General features: G+C 41.1%; 1 non-coding gene across 1 annotated transcript; it reads right to left on the reverse strand.

Moving 5' to 3' along the window:
• Positions 1-1,375: 1,375 nt before the first annotated feature.
• On the reverse strand, positions 1,376-1,482 carry LOC141715419 (small nucleolar RNA R71). Its single transcript, XR_012572183.1, has one exon. It is a non-coding gene; the product is annotated as a small nucleolar RNA R71 (small nucleolar RNA).
• Positions 1,483-8,314: the final 6,832 nt, after the last annotated feature.

Below are 8,314 nucleotides of genomic sequence, written 5' to 3' on the forward strand. Positions count from 1 at the left end.
AGTGTGTGGTGATTGTATGATAACCTAGTATTGGTATTGCTTATTCATCTTATGAGCATCACGAATTTATAAGATAGTGTGTTAATTCTTAATGAAGCGAAAGTGAATTTAAGGATTTATAACTTGCCATACTAGCATAGGTTCATGTGTTATTGTTATGCATGATTTGTAGGTAATTTTAAGCATCTTACTTGCCCTATGTAATCACGATAGATAACTTGTGCATTAAACCATTATGTTCTCAAATTCTATAGATATATAGGGTCTCAGTATAATTGGTGTCTATTCAGCTTGTATCTCTTTTGTGGATGTCTGGTAGTATGGTACTCGTACAACGGAAGTTGGCGTTTATTAGTTTCGTGTTATCTGATTAGTGTCATCACCATTACATTCTAAGGTTAAGAACGAAAAGGCTATTTAATGAAGTACTTAATAAAGTTAGAATCCCATGTTTGTGTCATATATTATTCAACTCTCTTTACTCTCTTTACTCTCTTTAGTTAATGTTCTCTAGTATAATTCTCATTAGTTAATCGTAGTATAATCAAAACTCAATTTGTTATTCGTCTTAGCATTGAATAATAGTCATATCATTGTTGCATAGGTGCATAAATCACAAATTTAGCCTAAACCAGTCTCTGTGGGATCGAACTAGAAATAATTCTATATTACTTTCGAACGCGTATACTTGCGTGAATTTTAGCGCGTGTATAGCGACAAATAAGTTTTTGGCGCCGCTGCCGTGGACTGCAGTGTTAACTTTTGGTTAATGTGTTTGTCATCAATGATTGTTAAAGTTTATTGACTCAGACATTGTTACTTACCTACTCTTTTTCTTTGTCGTGTTTCAGGTACTCTAGCGAGCGTATATGCATACGCGTTCATGGACTCGTAAGAGAAATCTGGATCAAGCCGATGAAGAAGCTGTAGTGATTCGAAGGGAGTAGTAGAAGAAGAGAAAATCGAGTAACTAGCTCTAGTAGCGATGGGAGATTAAGCAGAAAATCATAAGGCTTTGATGGACTATTCTCAGCCTAAGATCAATGATATTCAGTCGAGCATCATCAGACCGGCCATCTCGGCTAACACCTTTGAGATCAAGTCGAGCACGATTCAGATGATACATAACTTAGTTCAGTTTGGGGGTTCTTCTACAGAAGACCCCAACATGCATATCGGGGATTTCATCGAGATCTGCGACAATTTCAAGTTCAATGGGGTGATTGAAGATGCTATCAAGCTGCGACTCTTCCCATTCTCTCTGAGGGATAAAGCAAAGTTCCGGTTATATTCTCTACCACCAGGGTCTATCACCACATGGGAGGATCTTGCTCAAAAGTTTCTCACTAAATTCTTTCCGATGGCGAAGACTGCTGCAATCAGGAATGCTCTTACTCAATTTTCTCAGCAAACTGGAAAATCTCCGTGTAAGGCTTGGGATCGATATAAGGAGATGCTAAGGAAGTGCCCACACCTTGGCATGCCTGGTTGGATGATTATAAACTGTTTCTACAATGGTTTGGGTGCTCAATCTAGACCTATGCTAGATACAACATCAGGAGGAGCCTTATGGGCTAAAAGCTACAATGAAGCTTATAAATTGATCGAACTGATGGCTGCTAATGAATACCAGAATCCTTCTCAAAGGCTAACTCAGGACAAGGTAGCAGGAATTCTGGAGTTGGATGCAGCAACTGCTATAGCTGCCCAACTTAAAGCATTGACGATGGAAGTGGACTTTTTGGAGAATTATGGAGTTAATCAAATCTTTAGTGTTTGTAAGCTTTGTGCGGGGGCGCATGAAACTGAGCAGTGCGCTATTTCTAGCGAATCAGCTCAATTTGTGAGCAACTTTCAGAGATCACAGCAACAAGCTCCAGTCACTTATCATCCAAATAACCGCAATCATCCTAACTTCAGTTGGAATAATAATCAGAATGCGGTGCAACAATCTTATCAGCCATACACAGCAAAGTAGTATAACCCTCCTGGTTTTCAACAACCGCAATATGCCCATAGGCAACAACTTCAACTTCAGCAGCTACCGCAAGCTAATGAAAAATCTGAATTGGAGGAGTTGAGGCTCATGTGCAAGAGCCACGCTGTGTCTATCAAAACCTTGGAGAATCAGATTGGGCAAATTGCTAATGCATTACTGAATCGTCAACCTGGCACGCTTCTGAGCGATGCTGAAGTGCCAGACAAGAAGGAAGCTAAGGAGCATGTTAAGGCAATTAAATTGAGGTCTGGTAAGGTTGCGAATCCTGAAAAAGCTAAGACTCCAGAATATGAAGTTGAGACTCAAGAAGAAGAAGTGCAGAAGGAAGCAGAAATGGAACCAATGAAGACTATTGTTGAGCACACTCCTCCTGAGGGTAATACAGGGGAGAAACAGATCTATCCTCCACCTCCTTTTCCTACGAGGCTGCAGAAGAAAAAGCTGGATAAACAGTTTGAGAAGTTTCTGGAGGTGTTCAAGAAACTTCACATCAACATACCTTTCGCTGAAGCTCTTGAACAAATGCCTAGTTATATGAAGTTCATGAAAGGTATTCCCTCTAGGAAGGCAAAGCTTGATGACTTAGAGTCCGTTGCTCTCATGGAGGAATGCAGTGCTGTGCGGCAATAGAAGTTGCCTCCGAAGCTTAAAGATCCTGGAAGCTTCACTATTCCATGCACCAATGAAAATGTGTCATTTGGCAAGTGTCTATGTGACTTGGGAGCTAGCATCAATCTGATGCTCTTGTCAATCTTCAAGAAGTTGAACTTGCCTGATCCAAAGCCTACTTATATGACTTTGTAGTTGGCCGACCATTCTATTATATATCCGCGAGGTATTGTGGAGGATGTCTTGGTCAAGGTGGATAAACTCATCTTCCCTGCTGATTTTGTAATTCTTGATTTCGAGGAGGATAAGAAGATTCCCATAATCTTGGGAAGACCTTTCTTGGCTACTGACTGAACCTTAATAGATGTGCAGAAGGGTGTGATCACAATGCGAGTGATGGATCAGGATGTAACTTCTAATATGTTCAATTTCATGAAGTTCCCTACAGAAAATGAGGAGTGCTCAAAAGTGGAGTTGGTTGATTCCGTGGTTACTTCAGAACTTGATCAATTGCTAAGGTCTGATGCCTTAGAGAAGGCCTTGTTAGGGAATTCCGATAGTGAAGATGATGAAGGGGATGAACAGTTGTAATTTTTGAATGCTTCTCCCTGGAAGAGGAAGATTGATATGCCTTTCAAATCTCTGGGAATGGAGGATTTGAACAAAGATCCTAAGCGCCTCAAGCCATCTATTGAGGAAGCTCCTATTCTTGAGCTTAATCCTTTACCTGAACATTTTAGGTATGCATTTTTAGGTGATGTATTTACTTTATCTGTTATTATTGCATCTGACCTTTCAGGTAGCGACGAGGAGAAACTTTTGAGAATTCTTAGAGAATTCAAATCGGCAATTGGCTAGACTATAGCAGATATCAAGGGAATCAGCCATTCGTGTTACATGCATAAAATTCTGCTAGAGGAAGGAAGCAATCCAACTGTTGAACAACAGAGAAGGCTAAATCTGATCATAAAAGAAGTCGTGAAGAAGGAAATTCTTAAGTGGTTGGATGCAGGGATTATCTACCCTATTCTGACAGTTCATGGGTGAGCCCAGTTCAGTGTGTGCCGAAGAAATGAAGTATCACTGTGGTTTCTAATGAGAAGAATGAGTTTATTCCTACACGAACAGTCATGGGGTGGAGAGTTTGCATGGATTACAGGAAGCTGAACAAGGCCACAAGAAAAGATCACTTCCCTCTGCCATTTTTTGATCAAATGCTTGACAGACTGGCTGGGCATGAGTACTACTATCTTCTGGATGGTTATTCTGGTTATAATCAAATTAGTATTGCTCCAGAAGATCAGGAGAAGACTAATTTTACTTGTCCATTTGGTACTTTCGCCTTTCGGAGAGTTTCTTTTGGACTATGTGGAGCACCAGCCACATTTCAGAGATGCATGATGGCTATCTATTCTGATATGATTAGTCAGAATATGGAGGTATTCATGGATGATTTATCTGTGTTTGGTGATTCATTGGATGAGTGCTTGCAGAATCTAGGCGACGTTCTCAAGAGGTGTGTTGAGATCAATTTGGTTTTCAATTGGGAGAAATGTCACTTTATGGTGAGACATGGCATTATTCTTGGGCACAAGGTCTCTAGTAATGGTCTTGAGGTGGAAAATGCCAAAGTGAGGGTCATCAAAAATCTTCCCCCGCCAATTTCTGTTAAGGGGGTTCACAGTTTTCTTAGTCATGCGGGCTTCTACAGGCGGTTCATCAAGGACTTTTCAAAAATGTCTAAACCTTTGTGCAATCTTCTGGAGAAGGATGTCCTGTTTAAGTTTGATGATGAGTGCGTGGCTGCTTTTGAGTTCTTAAAGAAGAGTTTAATCACGGTACCTGTCATAACTGCACCTGATTAGAGTGAACCTTTTGAGATGATGTGCGATGCAAGTGACTATGCAGTTGGAGCAGTTCTTGGGCAGAGAAAGAACAATATATTTCATGGGGTCTACTATGCTAGTAAGACCCTAAATGGTGCTCAACTGAAATATACTACTATGGAGAAAGAACTTTTGGCTATTGTCTATGGTTTTGAGAAATTTCATCTCAAAGAAAGACTCGAATCCTAGATTGATCAAATGGGTTCTTTTGCTTTAAGAATTTGAATTAAAGATCAAGGACATCAAAGGGACTGAAAATCAAGTCATTGATCATCTCTCATGTTTAGAGGATCCAAGTGCAAATTTACTAGGTAAGACATTAATCAATGAGTCTTTTCCCGATGAGCTGCTGTTTGGAGTGCAAGAGGAGGAACCGTGGTTTTCAGACATTGTGAACTACCTTGTGAGTAATATCATGCCACCCGACTTATCATATGCTCAATGGAACCAGTTTCTACATGAAGTGAAGTGGTATATGTGGGATGAGCTATTTCTTTTTTGACAAGGAGCTGAGCAAATCATCAGGAGATGTATTCCTTACAGCGAAACAAGAGGGATCTTGCGAGATTGCCACTCAATGGATTATGGAGGACATTATGGTGGAGAAAAGATAGCAGCTCGTATTCTTCAAGCAGGGTTCTTTTACACAACCTTGTTTAAAGATGCTCACCAGTTTGTTTTGAAATGTGATCGATGTCAACTTGTGGGTAATATATCCAAAAGGGATGAGATGCCTCTTAATGTGCTTCTCGAGGTTGAAGTCTTCGATGTTTGGGGAATTGATTTCATGGGGCCATTTGTCTCATCTTGTAACAATCAATATATCTTGTTAGTGGTTGATTATATGGCGAATGAGTTGAAGTTAAGGCATTGCCAATGAATGATGCGAAAGTTGTGCTTAATTTTCTTCACAAGCAGATATTCACAAGATTTGGAACTCCAAGATTCATAATCGGTGATGAGGGGTCGCATTTTTGTAATCGCAAGTTCACTGCTATGATGCAAAGGTATAATATGAATCATCGCATTGATACGGCTTATCATCCTCAGACAATTGGTCAAGCTGAGGTATCTAATAGAGAGATGAAGCACATTTTAGAGAATGTTGTGTGTCCATCAAGGAAAGATTGCTCTTTAAAGCCTGACAAAGCTGTTTGGGTGTATAGAACAGTATACAAGACTCCATTGAAAATGTCGCTGTTTCAGTTGGTTTATGGTAAGGGGTGTCATTTGCCGGCGGAGCTAGAGCATAAAGCGTATTGGGCTTTGAAGAAGCTAAATATGGACTTGTATGCAGCTGGAAAGAAGCGAATGTTTCAATTGAATAAACTCGACGAGTTTCAACTTCAAGCTTATGAGAAAAACAAAATATATAAGGAGAAAGTCAAGAGGTGGTATGATAGGGGTCTAGAGCTCAAATCATTTGTGTCGCGGCAACAAGTTCTTTTGTTTAAATCTCGTTTCCTTCTTTTTCCTGGTAAATTGAAGTCAAGATGGTCAGGGTCGTTTGTTGTTAAAAGTGTGTTTCCACATGGAGCGGTAAAATTTTTGAGAATGATCTGGGCCAAGCATTCAAGGTAAATGGTCAGAGGTTGAAGCATTACTATGGTGACACGGCAAACCGCGAGGTGGTTAGTGCCGTTTTATTGTCCGTTTGATCTCGCATTTCTATGTTGAGCTAACAACATTAAACAAGCGCTTCTTGGGAGGCAACCCAAGTTTGTTGTACATTAGTAGGTAGAGGAAGAAAGAAGAAAAGAGAAAAACACAAAAAAAATCAGAAAAACAAAAAATTTCAGGGCCAACTTCAGAAGCTGAGCGCGCCCGCGCTAATTTAGCGCGCGCCCGCGCTGGAATTCCAGAAACCAAGTGCGCATACGCTTATCTAGCGTGCGGAAGCACCAATTTGGCAGAAGGTGAGTGTGGCCGCGCTGGGGTCCCGATTCATAAAAAAATAAATAGCAGTTTGTGAAGAGAAAATCGGGGTTTTGAATAGAAAATCAAAATTCACCCAATTTTTACTCTTCCACATCCCAAATTTCCCTCTCCAAATCAAACCCATTATTCCCACTATTCCTATAATCAATTCCCACTTCTATTCCATATCTAATTCTCTTCTCACCTCCTATATACGTACACTTATACACAAACTTCTCCACCACTTCTCAAATTCTCAAACATAATTCTCTCTCAAACACTTAACTTTTATTCTCTCTTATTCAATCCCAATGGCACCCAAGAGATAAAGAACTCAAGTAAGCAGCAACACCACCGATTCTTTGACTGAGTTTGGTGTGAGGCCGAGGTTTTCAACTCCCGAGGCTAAAGTGGAGTATACGAGGCTTGTCTCGAAGCCTATAGCGAAGGAGTGAGGTTTTCTTCCATCGGGGAAAGATGGTAAGTTGTTGGAGATGATCTTGGAGATGGGTTGGGTTCCTTTTTGCGAGGCACCCGCTGTTGTGCCCATGAGTGTTGTTCGTGAGTTCTATGTTAATGCAAAGGTGGAGAAGAATGGTTTCACTATGGTTAGGGGGATGATTGTGGAGTATAGTGCTGATGCGAGAAGGAGGGTGATTGAGCATCCCGCGAGGAAGCCCGGGTAGGAAACGTGGAATGATAAGACTCCAGAGGACTTTGATCTGGATCTGATTGTTGCTACTTTGTGTGTGCCTGAGACTCATTGGAAGTTCAAGAGGGGCACGACTTATTATTTCACGTTCCCTGCCTCGTGCATGAACAAGTTTGCACGTGCTTGGAATTCGTTTATTTGTGCTAACATCATGCCATATTCTCATGTACATGAGATCACTGTGGAGCGTGCTCGTCTGTTATGGGGTATTCTTCAGGGGGACTATGTGGATCTTGGGATGGTTATTTACCAGGGTATTTTGAGGTTCTTGCGAGGAGGTACTACAGGTTCTATACCATATGTGTTCGTTGTGACAAAGTTGTGTGTGGCAGTTGGTGTTTATTGGCCCGCACATGAGCAGCTGTAGTTTCCCAGTGCTCCTCTTGACAGTTCGACATTGTTAAACATGACAGAGTGGTATGGTGGGAAGTCCGATCCTAAGGGGCTTGGATATTCTTATGACCATCTGCCAGGTGGAAGGCCAGCTCCTCATGCATATGCTGGTGGCACGGTGCAGGCGAGCAAGGAAGCTTGGAGAGCTGAGTTGGGTGAGGCTAGTCCATCACAGCAGGAGCAGGAGGAAGCATGAGCAGATGTGGGAGCTGGTTAGAGCATGACGCAGTATAGGCGTCTAGTGAGGAGGATGAATGCGATGCATGATATCCATAGTCGGTTTGCACGTGATCTCACCAAGGCACTAGGGACTGCATTCAGAGCCACAAGTGTTGACATCCAGTGGCCAGTATTTGGTGAAGACTCTGTGTATCCACCTCCAGATATGCCTGACACTCCACCCGTTCAGGGTGATGATCCTGATTCCGAGTAGGTATGCCTGATTCCTTACTATTACATTCACTGAGGACAGTGAATATTTTAAGTTTGGGGGTAGTAGTTGAAGGAATATGTTTTGTGTGAGTCGCATATAGTTTGCATGTTCATGATAGTTTAGTGCATATAGTTGCATATTTTGCATGTATTTTTTTTTATTTTTTGGTAAGTTTTTATGATAGTTTGTTCATATAGTTCATGCGTTTGCATAATAACATGATCCCTTAGATGATTTTTCCGATCGACTTGTGATATTGATGCTAGTGTAGTGATGTCATATTTAGTGATGTTAAGTCTTGTCGAATTGATTTACATGCTAGAGACAATTGTATTTCACTAAGTCTTATAGGTTGCTTGAGTGTT

Source organism: Apium graveolens, chromosome 3 (genome assembly GCF_009905375.1).
Source record: "Apium graveolens cultivar Ventura chromosome 3, ASM990537v1, whole genome shotgun sequence".
Taxonomy (NCBI): Eukaryota; Viridiplantae; Streptophyta; class Magnoliopsida; order Apiales; family Apiaceae; genus Apium; species Apium graveolens.